This window comes from Passer domesticus, unplaced genomic scaffold (genome assembly GCF_036417665.1).
Source record: "Passer domesticus isolate bPasDom1 unplaced genomic scaffold, bPasDom1.hap1 HAP1_SCAFFOLD_51, whole genome shotgun sequence".
Lineage (NCBI taxonomy): Eukaryota > Metazoa > Chordata > Aves > Passeriformes > Passeridae > Passer > Passer domesticus.
Genome location: NW_026990161.1, coordinates 769,858 through 791,095, shown reverse-complemented (window position 1 = coordinate 791,095; position 21,238 = coordinate 769,858). Strand labels below are relative to the sequence as shown.

Sequence of the window (21,238 nt, the reverse complement as noted above, 5' to 3'; positions counted from 1 at the left end):
AGTTCCAGTGCTTTATTATTCTTTCAGTGAAAATATTTTTCCTAATATCTAACCTATACCTTCCCTGACGTAGCTTGAGACTGTGTCCCCTTGTTCTGTCAGTTGCTGCCCGGTGGAAGAGACCGACCCCCACCTGTCTACAACCTCCCTTCAGGAAGTTGTAGAGAGCAATAAGGTCACCTCTAAGCCTCCTCTTCTCCAGGCTAAACAACCCCAGCTCCCTCAAATGTTCCTCGTAGGGCTTGTTTTCCAAGCCCCTCACCAGCCTCGTTGCTCTCCTCTGGACACGCTCAAGTATCTCAATATCCTTCCTAAATTGAGGGGCCCAGAACTGGACACAGTACTCAAGATGTGGCCTCACCAGTGCCGAGTACAGGGGGAGAATGACCTCCCTGCTCCTGCTGCTCACACAAGTCCTAATGCAGGCCAGGATGCCGTTGGCCTTCTTGGCCACCAAGGCACATTGCTGGCTCATATCCAATCGGCTGTCAACCAGCACCCCCAGGTCCCTTTCTGCCTGAACACTATCCAGCCACACCGTCCCCAGCCTGTAACGCTGTAGGGGATTTTTGTGGCCAAAATGCAGAACACGGCACTTAGACTTATTAGACTTCATATTGTTGGACGTAAAGATGAAAGCCAGCCTTTCATGCCCCAGTCTTTCAACAGTCCAGTGAGCCAGTCGTTGTTGCCTTTTGTCTGGATCTTATTGATTTGATCTGTGAGCAGCTGGCCGCTCTGGTATACTGAGTCCCTATGTGAGAAGAGGTTGACATGCGTGGCCATGGGCAAGAAATTGTGGCTTGGCTGTGGAACCACCCATGTGAAGGCATGCGGCATAGTTAGGAGCATCCAGCTTCCTGCTGCAGTGGCAACAAAGGACAGCATCCTTTGACTTTAGCTAATTTAGTAGTGGGTGGAGGCTTGGGTGGCCTGAAAGTAAAGAGATAGGGAGATTGCAATGTGAAACTGAAATTCTGGTCCCACTAAACTTTCTCTTCTGTAAGGCAAGGGTTTGAAGTCAGCTTATTAGAAGAATCAAATATCAAGGCTAGAATACAGTTTTTCCAATTGTTAAGCGGGATATCGCAGTTAGTGGTGTCGGAGCTCTCTTGGTGTTGGTGTGTGTGGTCCACACTGCTTAGGAGATCTTCTTCTGTCCTTCTTCTTCTTTTGCAGGCTGCTGCTGTCTCTCTTAGGCTTTTGTTCTGTTTTTCTGATGGTGGCTGTGGTGTTTGCCTGGCCATTGGCAGAAGAGTTTTATGTTTTTTGCTGGGATGCGTCTTGGGCCTGCTGCTGTAGAGACACAAGCATATCCTCCCTCCCAAGTAATGAATGGGAAAGGGCCCATAATTTCTTTGGATTCAGGGTCTTTGATCAACACAGGTGGCTTTTCTTTTTATTGGGCTGCCAATTAAATATAAAATGCCTGATGACTGGGGGAGTTGTTCAAAAAGTTGAGCACATCAAGGGCCTTGGCCAGGCTCTCAATGGGAGATACTATGTGGACTCCCTGTCTCTGTTGATCAGGGATCCTTTGGATGGAAGAGTGGGCCCTCTGGACGATGGACTGTCCTGTGGCAGAGTGTGGTATGGCTGTGACATGTTTTGTAGCCCACTGGTCAGAAAATGGTTGGAATCAGTGGGAGGTATAAGCAGGACCATGATCAGTTTTAATTTCCTGTGGAACAGGGGAGGTGGAAAAGGCTAAAAAGTAACGTTTTATAGCATCTTTTGATTTTTCAGCAGCATGGGCAGGGGCAGAAACCGCAGCGTTGTCGGTGTGGATTGAGACGGGGATGTATTTTAGTCTCCCAAAAGGGGCTTGGTGTGTGATGTGTGATTGCCCGATCTGGAGAGTCTTTAGTCCTCTTGGATTGAGTGCAGCTCTGACAGAAGCAAAGGCACGTTGCTGACAATTTGGGCAGGTGGCTGCCATGAATCTTGCCTGATCTTGGGTAATTTTAAAGATGCTGAGCGGTGCAGGAATGTTTTGATGGTAGAAGTGGTGGCGGATCCTAGCCTGGTCAGAAAGATTCCGTAGGGAGGTTTGGAGAAGCATTGCTGAGGCATCTGCTCTAGCATTGCCTACTATAAATGCAGGAAGGGTGGTATGAGGCCTTGTGTGCATGATATAGCGTGGGTGTTGTCTGTGGGACAGAAGAGAAATGAAAGGGGAAAGCAAATGCTCTAGTTGGGGTTAGAAATGTCTTTGAAAATGGAATTTTCGGCCCGCTGCACTAGGTCATAGACATGTGCCGAATCAGTGATCAAAGGAAGAGGTTCTTTGAAAGTGGAGAAGGTCCTAAGGACTGCAGTCAATTCAGCAATTTGGGCAGGGTGAGGATCCCCTGGCTTGGCTTTTGTCTCTTGAGCAATGCGGGCCCAGGGCAGTGCAGAGCAGGGTGGGAAGCAGAGCCCGGAGCCTTTGGAGGCTGCAAGCCTTAAACATCAGCCCCTGCAGCAGCCCAGATGCAGGTGCCACAGTTGCCAAGGCTGTCAAGGCCTTGAGAGCGGGCAGGTGGATTTTGCATCCCTGTGGGCTGATGGCGGCTCTGGAGCCAGGAGTGGCTGTGGCTGCAGCAGGAAGGGTGGCTGAAAGTTTCCTGCCTTGCTTTGGTGGCATGGCTGCAGGGGCCAGTGCAGTGAGAGCCCCCTCTGTGCTGGTGAGAGCTCAGCTCTTGGGGACGCGGCTGTGCCCCAGCCCAGGAGCAGCAGCAGTGGCCAGCGGCAGCAGGGGTGTCAGTGGGACCCCCTGTGCACAGGGAGCCCCAGCCGCGGGGTGGCCGTGGCAGCAGCCCCAGGGAGCTCCAGCCCCGGGATCCCGGAACAAGTGGAAATCCCAACTGTGCAAACGCTGCCTGTGCCTCTTGGGTTTTCTTTGGTTGAGGGGATTTCGAGGTACGTTAGAAGTCTCTTTTTCTCTAACTTAGCTGTCGAAGGAAGAGTTGAGAAGTATGTGCTTCACTCTCTTAAGGTTGATTTTTATATTTTGTCTAAAACATTTTTTTGCTGGCCTGCTGAGGTTTGTTCAGCAGGTCAGCTTAAGGTACTCTTTTTGCCTCTTGGGTTGGTGTTATCTTTTATATTAAAACCTGCCTATACTATGTTTGCAAGAATGTTTTAATAGCTATTACTTAAGTTAGATAGTGACTTTCTACTTGAAACCAATATGTGAATGGTAATATCGTCTTTCATATGGATGCTAGCGAGAAGAAAGAGGAAGGACTGGGTACACCCAAATTTTTCTATCTATGTAGATAATACCAAACTCTTTCGTACAAGGTTCAAAACCTCTGTGTACAGTGCTCTAAATGTTTTCCGTTCACTTTGTGATTACTATTACTAGACTATCTAAATTGTTGTGACTTTTAATTCTTGACATAAAGGTGGTAACATGCTTTATGGGTTAAATTCAAAGGCCCAGGGGTCTTTGGCTACATGCCAGGGTCTCTGAACCCCCTGCCAGGGATTTAAAGCCCCCTGGCTGGGGCTGGAATCATTTAGGATGGTCAGGGGGAGGTCCGGGGTTCTGACAGTGCCCAAAGGAATGAGAAAGAGAAGTGAAGTTTTATAAAGAATCATTATTTATTTGCTGAACATCGGCAAACACGAGGATTTACAGAACACATTTCATTACAACAATCCTCATAACAACAACAACAACAATCTACTGCACATATTTCCATGGGATCCTATGGAGTAACAATCTTCAAAACATATTTACAAAGAACTACTAACCTAAGAACATATTTACAAAAATATCCTAACTTTTCAAACATATATACACCGCCGTAATATCTACAGCCATCATCTGCATCAGTCCTGGAAAGAAGAAAGAAGCAAAGCTGGAGTCAGCTGCCAGCACTGGGCCCTGCTGGGCCCCAGGAGCTGGGACAGGGCTGGCAGGGCTGCTGTGGCCCCAGGCAAGTGCAGGGCAGGCCAGGGCTGGTGCTTGTGGCAGCACAATCCAGGCCCCCTGCGGGCAGCGTGTCCCTGAGCGGGGCCATCCAGCCCAGCCCCAGCCTGGCGCCAGGGCAGCCACTGTGTCTGTGGGCAGAGCATGGGGAGCATCTGCCTGTCTTACTTGTGGGGCTCCATCTTCATCCAAGGACCATGGGCTCCTCCTCATCCTTCTCATCCACTTCCATCGCCTCGATGTCATCCTCCTCATCAACTTCCATCTCCTCAACCTGGTCTTCCACGTCCACCTCCATCATCTCTTCCTCATTCAGCACCATGTCCACTTCCATCGCCACCACAGTGTCTCTGTTAGTCTGCAAGAGACAGCACAATGTCACAGTGGGGTTCCTGTCCCACACCATCCATTCCCACATGGCTGCAGCCTGCTCAAGCAGGCTGCCTCCTCCCTGGAATGGCACAGTACCTCCACTGGCGCAGCAGTGCTCATCCTGCTGGGGTTGGTGCTCCAGAGCAGGCAGCAGGAAAAGCCCAGGCAGCAGCAGCAACAGCTGAGTGCTGACGGGCAGAGCGCAGAGCGAGCGCCAACTGAGCGCTGGCAGCAGGCAGAGTGTCTGCTGTGGTGGTTTCCAGGTGCTGGACGTTCCACCTGGAACGCTGTGGGAGCTGTGATGTCACAGAAGTTTCAGGGCCGCTCCACACTGGGAGATGGGCATGGTGGAATGATGAAATCCTTGAATGGTTTGGCTAGGAAGGGACCCTAAAGATCATCTGGTTCCAAGCTGAGCAGCCTCCCAGCACAGCAGGTTGCTGCGGCCCCTGTCCAAGCTGGCCTTGGATGTTGGTGGGCATGGGGTATGCACAGCCTCTCTGCGCTGGTCCCTGTGTCAGGGACAAGCACCCTGACAGGAAAGAACTTCTTGCCATCATGGAATGGATTCCAGCTCTTGCAGTTTCATCCCATTCCCCCTTGTTCTGTCACTTCAGTTGCTGACAAAGAGTCCTCTCCCACTTCCCTGTGGGTCAGGCTGTTCCTGCAGTGTCACACATGTGGCTGAAGCTGCAGCCAGGAGAGAGAGAAGCCAAGCTGGCAGAGAGAGGAAATGGGGAAAGTGACATGAGAGATGAGAGGAGAAGGAAAAAGTAGAGACATGCAAGGCATTGGGTTGGGTGATTTGTGGCATTCATGCCTTTTATTAGAGGCCAGGTTCTCTGGTGCACTCAATGACTGTGTGATTGCGGCGTGTCCACAGTGAGCCCGTGTGAGCGAGCTGCACTCCCAGAGGCCGGAGCACACTTGCTTCAAGTGCTGATGAATGAGGCCAGAGATGGGTCTTTGTGTGGAACTCCAAACGCTGTGCATTGCCATGAAGAGGGTCCAGGGCCAGAGAGAAAATGAGGCTGGGGTCTGAGGGTTTCATTCGGGGGGGAGAAGGGGTGAAGCCAGGACCAGCAGGGGAGAAGAGAGAGGAGAACATTCTCTGGAGAGTAGATATAAGGAAAAAATGGCAGTTGAAGTGGGTGATAGCAACAAAACCTGCAGATTGCAAGAGGCTGCAAGTGGCCATGGGTGAGAGCCTTGCATTCAGAGGGGTTTCTCTGTTTCACCTTGGTCCCCTTTGCCCTAAGGTATTACAGTTGCAATGAGAGGCCCCTGGGCCTCCACAAGTGCCCCCTTTTTGTTTTCAAGAATGAAGGCTTCTGCCATGGACTTTTGCAAGCGTTGAGCAAAACTGGATAGAATAACCAAGACAATGAATACCAGAAACAAAGCCCACAAAACAGTCTTGACTAAATCACAGAATCACAGAATCATGAGTTTGGAAGAGACCCCTAAGATCATCAAGTCCAACCTATGCCCTAACATCTCAACTAGACTATAGCACCAAGTGGCATGTCCAGTCTTTTTTTAAACACATCCAGTGATGGTGATTCCACCACCTCCCTGGGAAGACAGTTCCAGTGCTTTATTATTCTTTCAGTGAAAATTTTTTTCCTAATATCTAACCTATACCTTCCCTGACGTAGCTTGAGACTGTGTCCCCTTGTTCTGTCAGTTGCTGCCCGGTGGAAGAGACCGACCCCCACCTGTCTACAACCTCCCTTCAGGAAGTTGTAGAGAGCAATAAGGTCACCTCTAAGCCTCCTCTTCTCCAGGCTAAACAACCCCAGCTCCCTCAAATGTTCCTCGTAGGGCTTGTTTTCCAAGCCCCTCACCAGCCTCGTTGCTCTCCTCTGGACACGCTCAAGTATCTCAATATCCTTCCTAAATTGAGGGGCCCAGAACTGGACACAGTACTCAAGATGTGGCCTCACCAGTGCCGAGTACAGGGGGAGAATGACCTCCCTGCTCCTGCTGCTCACACAAGTCCTAATGCAGGCCAGGATGCCGTTGGCCTTCTTGGCCACCAAGGCACATTGCTGGCTCATATCCAATCGGCTGTCAACCAGCACCCCCAGGTCCCTTTCTGCCTGAACACTATCCAGCCACACCGTCCCCAGCCTGTAATGCTGTAGGGGATTTTTGTGGCCAAAATGCAGAACACGGCACTTAGACTTATTAGACTTCATATTGTTGGACGTAAAGATGAAAGCCAGCCTTTCATGCCCCAGTCTTTCAACAGTCCAGTGAGCCAGTCGTTGTTGCCTTTTGTCTGGATCTTATTGATTTGATCTGTGAGCAGCTGGCCGCTCTGGTATACTGAGTCCCTATGTGAGAAGAGGTTGACATGCGTGGCCATGGGCAAGAAATTGTGGCTTGGCTGTGGAACCACCCATGTGAAGGCATGCGGCATAGTTAGGAGCATCCAGCTTCCTGCTGCAGTGGCAACAAAGGACAGCATCCTTTGACTTTAGCTAATTTAGTAGTGGGTGGAGGCTTGGGTGGCCTGAAAGTAAAGAGATAGGGAGATTGCAATGTGAAACTGAAATTCTGGTCCCACTAAACTTTCTCTTCTGTAAGGCAAGGGTTTGAAGTCAGCTTATTAGAAGAATCAAATATCAAGGCTAGAATACAGTTTTTCCAATTGTTAAGCGGGATATCGCAGTTAGTGGTGTCGGAGCTCTCTTGGTGTTGGTGTGTGTGGTCCACACTGCTTAGGAGATCTTCTTCTGTCCTTCTTCTTCTTTTGCAGGCTGCTGCTGTCTCTCTTAGGCTTTTGTTCTGTTTTTCTGATGGTGGCTGTGGTGTTTGCCTGGCCATTGGCAGAAGAGTTTTATGTTTTTTGCTGGGATGCGTCTTGGGCCTGCTGCTGTAGAGACACAAGCATATCCTCCCTCCCAAGTAATGAATGGGAAAGGGCCCATAATTTCTTTGGATTCAGGGTCTTTGATCAACACAGGTGGCTTTTCTTTTTATTGGGCTGCCAATTAAATATAAAATGCCTGATGACTGGGGGAGTTGTTCAAAAAGTTGAGCACATCAAGGGCCTTGGCCAGGCTCTCAATGGGAGATACTATGTGGACTCCCTGTCTCTGTTGATCAGGGATCCTTTGGATGGAAGAGTGGGCCCTCTGGACGATGGACTGTCCTGTGGCAGAGTGTGGTATGGCTGTGACATGTTTTGTAGCCCACTGGTCAGAAAATGGTTGGAATCAGTGGGAGGTATAAGCAGGACCATGATCAGTTTTAATTTCCTGTGGAACAGGGGAGGTGGAAAAGGCTAAAAAGTAACGTTTTATAGCATCTTTTGATTTTTCAGCAGCATGGGCAGGGGCAGAAACCGCAGCGTTGTCGGTGTGGATTGAGACGGGGATGTATTTTAGTCTCCCAAAAGGGGCTTGGTGTGTGATGTGTGATTGCCCGATCTGGAGAGTCTTTAGTCCTCTTGGATTGAGTGCAGCTCTGACAGAAGCAAAGGCACGTTGCTGACAATTTGGGCAGGTGGCTGCCATGAATCTTGCCTGATCTTGGGTAATTTTAAAGATGCTGAGCGGTGCAGGAATGTTTTGATGGTAGAAGTGGTGGCGGATCCTAGCCTGGTCAGAAAGATTCCGTAGGGAGGTTTGGAGAAGCATTGCTGAGGCATCTGCTCTAGCATTGCCTACTATAAATGCAGGAAGGGTGGTATGAGGCCTTGTGTGCATGATATAGCGTGGGTGTTGTCTGTGGGACAGAAGAGAAATGAAAGGGGAAAGCAAATGCTCTAGTTGGGGTTAGAAATGTCTTTGAAAATGGAATTTTCGGCCCGCTGCACTAGGTCATAGACATGTGCCGAATCAGTGATCAAAGGAAGAGGTTCTTTGAAAGTGGAGAAGGTCCTAAGGACTGCAGTCAATTCAGCAATTTGGGCAGGGTGAGGATCCCCTGGCTTGGCTTTTGTCTCTTGAGCAATGCGGGCCCAGGGCAGTGCAGAGCAGGGTGGGAAGCAGAGCCCGGAGCCTTTGGAGGCTGCAAGCCTTAAACATCAGCCCCTGCAGCAGCCCAGATGCAGGTGCCACAGTTGCCAAGGCTGTCAAGGCCTTGAGAGCGGGCAGGTGGATTTTGCATCCCTGTGGGCTGATGGCGGCTCTGGAGCCAGGAGTGGCTGTGGCTGCAGCAGGAAGGGTGGCTGAAAGTTTCCTGCCTTGCTTTGGTGGCATGGCTGCAGGGGCCAGTGCAGTGAGAGCCCCCTCTGTGCTGGTGAGAGCTCAGCTCTTGGGGACGCGGCTGTGCCCCAGCCCAGGAGCAGCAGCAGTGGCCAGCGGCAGCAGTGGTGTCAGTGGGACCCCCTGTGCACAGGGACCCCCAGGCGCGGGGTGGCCGTGGCAGCAGCCCCAGGGAGCTCCAGCCCCGGGATCCCGGAACAAGTGGAAATCCCAACTGTGCAAACGCTGCCTGTGCCTCTTGGGTTTTCTTTGGTTGAGGGGATTTCGAGGTACGTTAGAAGTCTCTTTTTCTCTAACTTAGCTGTCGAAGGAAGAGTTGAGAAGTATGTGCTTCACTCTCTTAAGGTTGATTTTTATATTTTGTCTAAAACATTTTTTTGCTGGCCTGCTGAGGTTTGTTCAGCAGGTCAGCTTAAGGTACTCTTTTTGCCTCTTGGGTTGGTGTTATCTTTTATATTAAAACCTGCCTATACTATGTTTGCAAGAATGTTTTAATAGCTATTACTTAAGTTAGATAGTGACTTTCTACTTGAAACCAATATGTGAATGGTAATATCGTCTTTCATATGGATGCTAGCGAGAAGAAAGAGGAAGGACTGGGTACACCCAAATTTTTCTATCTATGTAGATAATACCAAACTCTTTCGTACAAGGTTCAAAACCTCTGTGTACAGTGCTCTAAATGTTTTCCGTTCACTTTGTGATTACTATTACTAGACTATCTAAATTGTTGTGACTTTTAATTCTTGACATAAAGGTGGTAACATGCTTTATGGGTTAAATTCAAAGGCCCAGGGGTCTTTGGCTACATGCCAGGGTCTCTGAACCCCCTGCCAGGGATTTAAAGCCCCCTGGCTGGGGCTGGAATCATTTAGGATGGTCAGGGGGAGGTCCGGGGTTCTGACAGTGCCCAAAGGAATGAGAAAGAGAAGTGAAGTTTTATAAAGAATCATTATTTATTTGCTGAACATCGGCAAACACGAGGATTTACAGAACACATTTCATTACAACAATCCTCATAACAACAACAACAACAATCTACTGCACATATTTCCATGGGATCCTATGGAGTAACAATCTTCAAAACATATTTACAAAGAACTACTAACCTAAGAACATATTTACAAAAATATCCTAACTTTTCAAACATATATACACCGCCGTAATATCTACAGCCATCATCTGCATCAGTCCTGGAAAGAAGAAAGAAGCAAAGCTGGAGTCAGCTGCCAGCACTGGGCCCTGCTGGGCCCCAGGAGCTGGGACAGGGCTGGCAGGGCTGCTGTGGCCCCAGGCAAGTGCAGGGCAGGCCAGGGCTGGTGCTTGTGGCAGCACAATCCAGGCCCCCTGCGGGCAGCGTGTCCCTGAGCGGGGCCATCCAGCCCAGCCCCAGCCTGGCGCCAGGGCAGCCACTGTGTCTGTGGGCAGGGCATGGGGAGCATCTGCCTGTCTTACTTGTGGGGCTCCATCTTCATCCAAGGACCATGGGCTCCTCCTCATCCTTCTCATCCACTTCCATCGCCTCGATGTCATCCTCCTCATCAACTTCCATCTCCTCAACCTGGTCTTCCACGTCCACCTCCATCATCTCTTCCTCATTCAGCACCATGTCCACTTCCATCGCCACCACAGTGTCTCTGTTAGTCTGCAAGAGACAGCACAATGTCACAGTGGGGTTCCTGTCCCACACCATCCATTCCCACATGGCTGCAGCCTGCTCAAGCAGGCTGCCTCCTCCCTGGAATGGCACAGTACCTCCACTGGCGCAGCAGTGCTCATCCTGCTGGGGTTGGTGCTCCAGAGCAGGCAGCAGGAAAAGCCCAGGCAGCAGCAGCAACAGCTGAGTGCTGACGGGCAGAGCGCAGAGCGAGCGCCAACTGAGCGCTGGCAGCAGGCAGAGTGTCTGCTGTGGTGGTTTCCAGGTGCTGGACGTTCCACCTGGAACGCTGTGGGAGCTGTGATGTCACAGAAGTTTCAGGGCCGCTCCACACTGGGAGATGGGCATGGTGGAATGATGAAATCCTTGAATGGTTTGGCTAGGAAGGGACCCTAAAGATCATCTGGTTCCAAGCTGAGCAGCCTCCCAGCACAGCAGGTTGCTGCGGCCCCTGTCCAAGCTGGCCTTGGATGTTGGTGGGCATGGGGTATGCACAGCCTCTCTGCGCTGGTCCCTGTGTCAGGGACAAGCACCCTGACAGGAAAGAACTTCTTGCCATCATGGAATGGATTCCAGCTCTTGCAGTTTCATCCCATTCCCCCTTGTTCTGTGACTTCAGTTGCTGACAAAGAGTCCTCTCCCACTTCCCTGTGGGTCAGGCTGTTCCTGCAGTGTCACACATGTGGCTGAAGCTGCAGCCAGGAGAGAGAGAAGCCAAGCTGGCAGAGAGAGGAAATGGGGAAAGTGACATGAGAGATGAGAGGAGAAGGAAAAAGTAGAGACATGCAAGGCATTGGGTTGGGTGATTTGTGGCATTCATGCCTTTTATTAGAGGCCAGGTTCTCTGGTGCACTCAATGACTGTGTGATTGCGGCGTGTCCACAGTGAGCCCGTGTGAGCGAGCTGCACTCCCAGAGGCCGGAGCACACTTGCTTCAAGTGCTGATGAATGAGGCCAGAGATGGGTCTTTGTGTGGAACTCCAAACGCTGTGCATTGCCATGAAGAGGGTCCAGGGCCAGAGAGAAAATGAGGCTGGGGTCTGAGGGTTTCATTCGGGGGGGAGAAGGGGTGAAGCCAGGACCAGCAGGGGAGAAGAGAGAGGAGAACATTCTCTGGAGAGTAGATATAAGGAAAAAATGGCAGTTGAAGTGGGTGATAGCAACAAAACCTGCAGATTGCAAGAGGCTGCAAGTGGCCATGGGTGAGAGCCTTGCATTCAGAGGGGTTTCTCTGTTTCACCTTGGTCCCCTTTGCCCTAAGGTATTACAGTTGCAATGAGAGGCCCCTGGGCCTCCACAAGTGCCCCCTTTTTGTTTTCAAGAATGAAGGCTTCTGCCATGGACTTTTGCAAGCGTTGAGCAAAACTGGATAGAATAACCAAGACAATGAATACCAGAAACAAAGCCCACAAAACAGTCTTGACTAAATCACAGAATCACAGAATCATGAGTTTGGAAGAGACCCCTAAGATCATCAAGTCCAACCTATGCCCTAACATCTCAACTAGACTATAGCACCAAGTGGCATGTCCAGTCTTTTTTTAAACACATCCAGTGATGGTGATTCCACCACCTCCCTGGGAAGACAGTTCCAGTGCTTTATTATTCTTTCAGTGAAAATTTTTTTCCTAATATCTAACCTATACCTTCCCTGACGTAGCTTGAGACTGTGTCCCCTTGTTCTGTCAGTTGCTGCCCGGTGGAAGAGACCGACCCCCACCTGTCTACAACCTCCCTTCAGGAAGTTGTAGAGAGCAATAAGGTCACCTCTAAGCCTCCTCTTCTCCAGGCTAAACAACCCCAGCTCCCTCAAATGTTCCTCGTAGGGCTTGTTTTCCAAGCCCCTCACCAGCCTCGTTGCTCTCCTCTGGACACGCTCAAGTATCTCAATATCCTTCCTAAATTGAGGGGCCCAGAACTGGACACAGTACTCAAGATGTGGCCTCACCAGTGCCGAGTACAGGGGGAGAATGACCTCCCTGCTCCTGCTGCTCACACAAGTCCTAATGCAGGCCAGGATGCCGTTGGCCTTCTTGGCCACCAAGGCACATTGCTGGCTCATATCCAATCGGCTGTCAACCAGCACCCCCAGGTCCCTTTCTGCCTGAACACTATCCAGCCACACCGTCCCCAGCCTGTAACGCTGTAGGGGATTTTTGTGGCCAAAATGCAGAACACGGCACTTAGACTTATTAGACTTCATATTGTTGGACGTAAAGATGAAAGCCAGCCTTTCATGCCCCAGTCTTTCAACAGTCCAGTGAGCCAGTCGTTGTTGCCTTTTGTCTGGATCTTATTGATTTGATCTGTGAGCAGCTGGCCGCTCTGGTATACTGAGTCCCTATGTGAGAAGAGGTTGACATGCGTGGCCATGGGCAAGAAATTGTGGCTTGGCTGTGGAACCACCCATGTGAAGGCATGCGGCATAGTTAGGAGCATCCAGCTTCCTGCTGCAGTGGCAACAAAGGACAGCATCCTTTGACTTTAGCTAATTTAGTAGTGGGTGGAGGCTTGGGTGGCCTGAAAGTAAAGAGATAGGGAGATTGCAATGTGAAACTGAAATTCTGGTCCCACTAAACTTTCTCTTCTGTAAGGCAAGGGTTTGAAGTCAGCTTATTAGAAGAATCAAATATCAAGGCTAGAATACAGTTTTTCCAATTGTTAAGCGGGATATCGCAGTTAGTGGTGTCTGAGCTCTCTTGGTGTTGGTGTGTGTGGTCCACACTGCTTAGGAGATCTTCTTCTGTCCTTCTTCTTCTTTTGCAGGCTGCTGCTGTCTCTCTTAGGCTTTTGTTCTGTTTTTCTGATGGTGGCTGTGGTGTTTGCCTGGCCATTGGCAGAAGAGTTTTATGTTTTTTGCTGGGATGCGTCTTGGGCCTGCTGCTGTAGAGACACAAGCATATCCTCCCTCCCAAGTAATGAATGGGAAAGGGCCCATAATTTCTTTGGATTCAGGGTCTTTGATCAACACAGGTGGCTTTTCTTTTTATTGGGCTGCCAATTAAATATAAAATGCCTGATGACTGGGGGAGTTGTTCAAAAAGTTGAGCACATCAAGGGCCTTGGCCAGGCTCTCAATGGGAGATACTATGTGGACTCCCTGTCTCTGTTGATCAGGGATCCTTTGGATGGAAGAGTGGGCCCTCTGGACGATGGACTGTCCTGTGGCAGAGTGTGGTATGGCTGTGACATGTTTTGTAGCCCACTGGTCAGAAAATGGTTGGAATCAGTGGGAGGTATAAGCAGGACCATGATCAGTTTTAATTTCCTGTGGAACAGGGGAGGTGGAAAAGGCTAAAAAGTAACGTTTTATAGCATCTTTTGATTTTTCAGCAGCATGGGCAGGGGCAGAAACCGCAGCGTTGTCGGTGTGGATTGAGACGGGGATGTATTTTAGTCTCCCAAAAGGGGCTTGGTGTGTGATGTGTGATTGCCCGATCTGGAGAGTCTTTAGTCCTCTTGGATTGAGTGCAGCTCTGACAGAAGCAAAGGCACGTTGCTGACAATTTGGGCAGGTGGCTGCCATGAATCTTGCCTGATCTTGGGTAATTTTAAAGATGCTGAGCGGTGCAGGAATGTTTTGATGGTAGAAGTGGTGGCGGATCCTAGCCTGGTCAGAAAGATTCCGTAGGGAGGTTTGGAGAAGCATTGCTGAGGCATCTGCTCTAGCATTGCCTACTATAAATGCAGGAAGGGTGGTATGAGGCCTTGTGTGCATGATATAGCGTGGGTGTTGTCTGTGGGACAGAAGAGAAATGAAAGGGGAAAGCAAATGCTCTAGTTGGGGTTAGAAATGTCTTTGAAAATGGAATTTTCGGCCCGCTGCACTAGGTCATAGACATGTGCCGAATCAGTGATCAAAGGAAGAGGTTCTTTGAAAGTGGAGAAGGTCCTAAGGACTGCAGTCAATTCAGCAATTTGGGCAGGGTGAGGATCCCCTGGCTTGGCTTTTGTCTCTTGAGCAATGCGGGCCCAGGGCAGTGCAGAGCAGGGTGGGAAGCAGAGCCCGGAGCCTTTGGAGGCTGCAAGCCTTAAACATCAGCCCCTGCAGCAGCCCAGATGCAGGTGCCACAGTTGCCAAGGCTGTCAAGGCCTTGAGAGCGGGCAGGTGGATTTTGCATCCCTGTGGGCTGATGGCGGCTCTGGAGCCAGGAGTGGCTGTGGCTGCAGCAGGAAGGGTGGCTGAAAGTTTCCTGCCTTGCTTTGGTGGCATGGCTGCAGGGGCCAGTGCAGTGAGAGCCCCCTCTGTGCTGGTGAGAGCTCAGCTCTTGGGGACGCGGCTGTGGCCCAGCCCAGGAGCAGCAGCAGTGGCCAGCGGCAGCAGTGGTGTCAGTGGGACCCCCTGTGCACAGGGAGCCCCAGCCGCGGGGTGGCCGTGGCAGCAGCCCCAGGGAGCTCCAGCCCCGGGATCCCGGAACAAGTGGAAATCCCAACTGTGCAAACGCTGCCTGTGCCTCTTGGGTTTTCTTTGGTTGAGGGGATTTCGAGGTACGTTAGAAGTCTCTTTTTCTCTAACTTAGCTGTCGAAGGAAGAGTTGAGAAGTATGTGCTTCACTCTCTTAAGGTTGATTTTTATATTTTGTCTAAAACATTTTTTTGCTGGCCTGCTGAGGTTTGTTCAGCAGGTCAGCTTAAGGTACTCTTTTTGCCTCTTGGGTTGGTGTTATCTTTTATATTAAAACCTGCCTATACTATGTTTGCAAGAATGTTTTAATACCTATTACTTAAGTTAGATAGTGACTTTCTACTTGAAACCAATATGTGAATGGTAATATCGTCTTTCATATGGATGCTAGCGAGAAGAAAGAGGAAGGACTGGGTACACCCAAATTTTTCTATCTATGTAGATAATACCAAACTCTTTCGTACAAGGTTCAAAACCTCTGTGTACAGTGCTCTAAATGTTTTCCGTTCACTTTGTGATTACTATTACTAGACTATCTAAATTGTTGTGACTTTTAATTCTTGACATAAAGGTGGTAACATGCTTTATGGGTTAAATTCAAAGGCCCAGGGGTCTTTGGCTACATGCCAGGGTCTCTGAACCCCCTGCCAGGGATTTAAAGCCCCCTGGCTGGGGCTGGAATCATTTAGGATGGTCAGGGGGAGGTCCGGGGTTCTGACAGTGCCCAAAGGAATGAGAAAGAGAAGTGAAGTTTTATAAAGAATCATTATTTATTTGCTGAACATCGGCAAACACGAGGATTTACAGAACACATTTCATTACAACAATCCTCATAACAACAACAACAACAATCTACTGCACATATTTCCATGGGATCCTATGGAGTAACAATCTTCAAAACATATTTACAAAGAACTACTAACCTAAGAACATATTTACAAAAATATCCTAACTTTTCAAACATATATACACCGCCATAATATCTACAGCCATCATCTGCATCAGTCCTGGAAAGAAGAAAGAAGCAAAGCTGGAGTCAGCTGCCAGCACTGGGCCCTGCTGGGCCCCAGGAGCTGGGACAGGGCTGGCAGGGCTGGTGTGGCCCCAGGCAAGTGCAGGGCAGGCCAGGGCTGGTGCTTGTGGCAGCACAATCCAGGCCCCCTGCGGGCAGCGTGTCCCTGAGCGGGGCCATCCAGCCCAGCCCCAGCCTGGCGCCAGGGCAGCCACTGTGTCTGTGGGCAGGGCATGGGGAGCATCTGCCTGTCTTACTTGTGGGGCTCCATCGTCATCCAAGGACCATGGGCTCCTCCTCATCCTTCTCATCCACTTCCATCGCCTCGATGTCATCCTCCTCATCAACTTCCATCTCCTCAACCTGGTCTTCCACGTCCATCTCCATCATCTCTTCCTCATTCAGCACCATGTCCACTTCCATCGCCACCACAGTGTCTCTGTTAGTCTGCAAGAGACAGCACAATGTCACAGTGGGGTTCCTGTCCCACACCATCCATTCCCACATGGCTGCAGCCTGCTCAAGCAGGCTGCCTCCTCCCTGGAATGGCACAGTACCTCCACTGGCGCAGCAGTGCTCATGCTGCTGGGGTTGGTGCTCCAGAGCAGGCAGCAGGAAAAGCCCAGGCAGCAGCAGCAACAGCTGAGTGCTGACGGGCAGAGCGCAGAGCGAGCGCCAACTGAGCGCTGGCAGCAGGCAGAGTGTCTGCTGTGGTGGTTTCCAGGTGCTGGACGTTCCACCTGGAACGCTGTGGGAGCTGTGATGTCACAGAAGTTTCAGGGCCGCTCCACACTGGGAGATGGGCATGGTGGAATGATGAAATCCTTGAATGGTTTGGCCTGGAAGGGACCCTAAGGATCATCTGGTTCCAAGCTGAGCAGCCTCGCAGCACAGCAGGTTGCTGCGGCCCCTGTCCAAGCTGGCCTTGGATGTTGGTGGGCATGGGGTATGCACAGCCTCTCTGCGCTGGTCCCTGTGTCAGGGACAAGCACCCTGACAGGAAAGAACTTCTTGCCATCATGGAATGGATTCCAGCTCTTGCAGTTTCATCCCATTCCCCCTTGTTCTGTGACTTCAGTTGCTGACAAAGAGTCCTCTCCCACTTCCCTGTGGGTCAGGCTGTTCCTGCAGTGTCACACATGTGGCTGAAGCTGCAGCCAGGAGAGAGAGAAGCCAAGCTGGCAGAGAGAGGAAATGGGGAAAGTGACATGAGAGATGAGAGGAGAAGGAAAAAGTAGAGACATGCAAGGCATTGGGTTGGGTGATTTGTGGCATTCATGCCTTTTATTAGAGGCCAGGTTCTCTGGTGCACTCAATGACTGTGTGATTGCGGCGTGTCCACAGTGAGCCCGTGTGAGCGAGCTGCACTCCCAGAGGCCGGAGCACACTTGCTTCAAGTGCTGATGAATGAGGCCAGAGATGGGTCTTTGTGTGGAACTCCAAACGCTGTGCATTGCCATGAAGAGGGTCCAGGGCCAGAGAGAAAATGAGGCTGGGGTCTGAGGGTTTCATTCGGGGGGGAGAAGGGGTGAAGCCAGGACCAGCAGGGGAGAAGAGAGAGGAGAACATTCTCTGGAGAGTAGATATAAGGAAAAAATGGCAGTTGAAGTGGGTGATAGCAACAAAACCTGCAGACTGCAAGAGGCTGCAAGTGGCCATGGGTGAGAGCCTTGCATTCAGAGGGGTTTCTCTGTTTCACCTTGGTCCCCTTTGCCCTAAGGTATTACAGTTGCAATGAGAGGCCCCTGGGCCTCCACAAGTGCCCCCTTTTTGTTTTCAAGAATGAAGGCTTCTGCCATGGACTTTTGCAAGCGTTGAGCAAAACTGGATAGAATAACCAAGACAATGAATACCAGAAACAAAGCCCACAAAACAGTCTTGACTAAATCACAGAATCACAGAATCATGAGTTTGGAAGAGACCCCTAAGATCATCAAGTCCAACCTATGCCCTAACATCTCAACTAGACTATAGCACCAAGTGGCATGTCCAGTCTTTTTTTAAACACATCCAGTGATGGTGATTCCACCACCTCCCTGGGAAGACAGTTCCAGTGCTTTATTATTCTTTCAGTGAAAATATTTTTCCTAATATCTAACCTATACCTTCCCTGACGTAGCTTGAGACTGTGTCCCCTTGTTCTGTCAGTTGCTGCCCGGTGGAAGAGACCGACCCCCACCTGTCTACAACCTCCCTTCAGGAAGTTGTAGAGAGCAATAAGGTCACCTCTAAGCCTCCTCTTCTCCAGGCTAAACAACCCCAGCTCCCTCAAATGTTCCTCGTAGGGCTTGTTTTCCAAGCCCCTCACCAGCCTCGTTGCTCTCCTCTGGACACGCTCAAGTATCTCAATATCCTTCCTAAATTGAGGGGCCCAGAACTGGACACAGTACTCAAGATGTGGCCTCACCAGTGCCGAGTACAGGGGGAGAATGACCTCCCTGCTCCTGCTGCTCACACAAGTCCTAATGCAGGCCAGGATGCCGTTGGCCTTCTTGGCCACCAAGGCACATTGCTGGCTCATATCCAATCGGCTGTCAACCAGCACCCCCAGGTCCCTTTCTGCCTGAACACTATCCAGCCACACCGTCCCCAGCCTGTAACGCTGTAGGGGATTTTTGTGGCCAAAATGCAGAACACGGCACTTAGACTTATTAGACTTCATATTGTTGGACGTAAAGATGAAAGCCAGCCTTTCATGCCCCAGTCTTTCAACAGTCCAGTGAGCCAGTCGTTGTTGCCTTTTGTCTGGATCTTATTGATTTGATCTGTGAGCAGCTGGCCGCTCTGGTATACTGAGTCCCTATGTGAGAAGAGGTTGACATGCGTGGCCATGGGCAAGAAATTGTGGCTTGGCTGTGGAACCACCCATGTGAAGGCATGCGGCATAGTTAGGAGCATCCAGCTTCCTGCTGCAGTGGCAACAAAGGACAGCATCCTTTGACTTTAGCTAATTTAGTAGTGGGTGGAGGCTTGGGTGGCCTGAAAGTAAAGAGATAGGGAGATTGCAATGTGAAACTGAAATTCTGGTCCCACTAAACTTTCTCTTCTGTAAGGCAAGGGTTTGAAGTCAGCTTATTAGAAGAATCAAATATCAAGGCTAGAATACAGTTTTTCCAATTGTTAAGCGGGATATCGCAGTTAGTGGTGTCTGAGCTCTCTTGGTGTTGGTGTGTGTGGTCCACACTGCTTAGGAGATCTTCTTCTGTCCTTCTTCTTCTTTTGCAGGCTGCTGCTGTCTCTCTTAGGCTTTTGTTCTGTTTTTCTGATGGTGGCTGTGGTGTTTGCCTGGCCATTGGCAGAAGAGTTTTATGTTTTTTGCTGGGATGCGTCTTGGGCCTGCTGCTGTAGAGACACAAGCATATCCTCCCTCCCAAGTAATGAATGGGAAAGGGCCCATAATTTCTTTGGATTCAGGGTCTTTGATCAACACAGGTGGCTTTTCTTTTTATTGGGCTGCCAATTAAATATAAAATGCCTGATGACTGGGGGAGTTGTTCAAAAAGTTGAGCACATCAAGGGCCTTGGCCAGGCTCTCAATGGGAGATACTATGTGGACTCCCTGTCTCTGTTGATCAGGGATCCTTTGGATGGAAGAGTGGGCCCTCTGGACGATGGACTGTCCTGTGGCAGAGTGTGGTATGGCTGTGACATGTTTTGTAGCCCACTGGTCAGAAAATGGTTGGAATCAGTGGGAGGTATAAGCAGGACCATGATCAGTTTTAATTTCCTGTGGAACAGGGGAGGTGGAAAAGGCTAAAAAGTAACGTTTTATAGCATCTTTTGATTTTTCAGCAGCATGGGCAGGGGCAGAAACCGCAGCGTTGTCGGTGTGGATTGAGACGGGGATGTATTTTAGTCTCCCAAAAGGGGCTTGGTGTGTGATGTGTGATTGCCCGATCTGGAGAGTCTTTAGTCCTCTTGGATTGAGTGCAGCTCTGACAGAAGCAAAGGCACGTTGCTGACAATTTGGGCAGGTGGCTGCCATGAATCTTGCCTGATCTTGGGTAATTTTAAAGATGCTGAGCGGTGCAGGAATGTTTTGATGGTAGAAGTGGTGGCGGATCCTAGCCTGGTCAGAAAGATTCCGTAGGGAGGTTTGGAGAAGCATTGCTGAGGCATCTGCTCTAGCATTGCCTACTATAAATGCAGGAAGGGTGGTATGAGGCCTTGTGTGCATGATATAGCGTGGGTGTTGTCTGTGGGACAGAAGAGAAATGAAAGGGGAAAGCAAATGCTCTAGTTGGGGTTAGAAATGTCTTTGAAAATGGAATTTTCGGCCCGCTGCACTAGGTCATAGACATGTGCCGAATCAGTGATCAAAGGAAGAGGTTCTTTGAAAGTGGAGAAGGTCCTAAGGACTGCAGTCAATTCAGCAATTTGGGCAGGGTGAGGATCCCCTGGCTTGGCTTTTGTCTCTTGAGCAATGCGGGCCCAGGGCAGTGCAGAGCAGGGTGGGAAGCAGAGCCCGGAGCCTTTGGAGGCTGCAAGCCTTAAACATCAGCCCCTGCAGCAGCCCAGATGCAGGTGCCACAGTTGCCAAGGCTGTCAAGGCCTTGAGAGCGGGCAGGTGGATTTTGCATCCCTGTGGGCTGATGGCGGCTCTGGAGCCAGGAGTGGCTGTGGCTGCAGCAGGAAGGGTGGCTGAAAGTTTCCTGCCTTGCTTTGGTGGCATGGCTGCAGGGGCCAGTGCAGTGAGAGCCCCCTCTGTGCTGGTGAGAGCTCAGCTCTTGGGGACGCGGCTGTGGCCCAGCCCAGGAGCAGCAGCAGTGGCCAGCGGCAGCAGTGGTGTCAGTGGGACCCCCTGTGCACAGGGAGCCCCAGCCGCGGGGTGGCCGTGGCAGCAGCCCCAGGGAGCTCCAGCCCCGGGATCCCGGAACAAGTGGAAATCCCAACTGTGCAAACGCTGCCTGTGCCTCTTGGGTTTTCTTTGGTTGAGGGGATTTCGAGGTACGTTAGAAGTCTCTTTTTCTCTAACTTAGCTGTCGAAGGAAGAGTTGAGAAGTATGTGCTTCACTCTCTTAAGGTTGATTTTTATATTTTGTCTAAAACATTTTTTTGCTGGCCTGCTGAGGTTTGTTCAGCAGGTCAGCTTAAGGTACTCTTTTTGCCTCTTGGGTTGGTGTTATCTTTTATATTAAAACCTGCCTATACTATGTTTGCAAGAATGTTTTAATACCTATTACTTAAGTTAGATAGTGACTTTCTACTTGAAACCAATATGTGAATGGTAATATCGTCTTTCATATGGATGCTAGCGAGAAGAAAGAGGAAGGACTGGGTACACCCAAATTTTTCTATCTATGTAGATAATACCAAACTCTTTCGTACAAGGTTCAAAACCTCTGTGTACAGTGCTCTAAATGTTTTCCGTTCACTTTGTGATTACTATTACTAGACTATCTAAATTGTTGTGACTTTTAATTCTTGACATAAAGGTGGTAACATGCTTTATGGGTTAAATTCAAAGGCCCAGGGGTCTTTGGCTACATGCCAGGGTCTCTGAACCCCCTGCCAGGGATTTAAAGCCCCCTGGCTGGGGCTGGAATCATTTAGGATGGTCAGGGGGAGGTCCGGGGTTCTGACAGTGCCCAAAGGAATGAGAAAGAGAAGTGAAGTTTTATAAAGAATCATTATTTATTTGCTGAACATCGGCAAA

General features: G+C 50.1%; 1 long non-coding RNA gene across 1 annotated transcript; it reads right to left on the bottom strand.

The window, feature by feature from the left end:
• Positions 1–15,362: 15,362 nt before the first annotated feature.
• On the bottom strand, positions 15,363–16,260 carry LOC135292854 (uncharacterized). Its single transcript, XR_010355021.1, has 3 exons — positions 16,140–16,260; positions 15,840–16,029; positions 15,363–15,577 (listed from the first exon to the last, which is right to left on the bottom strand). It is a non-coding gene; the product is annotated as an uncharacterized LOC135292854 (long non-coding RNA).
• Between the last annotated feature and the right edge of the window lie 4,978 nt (positions 16,261–21,238).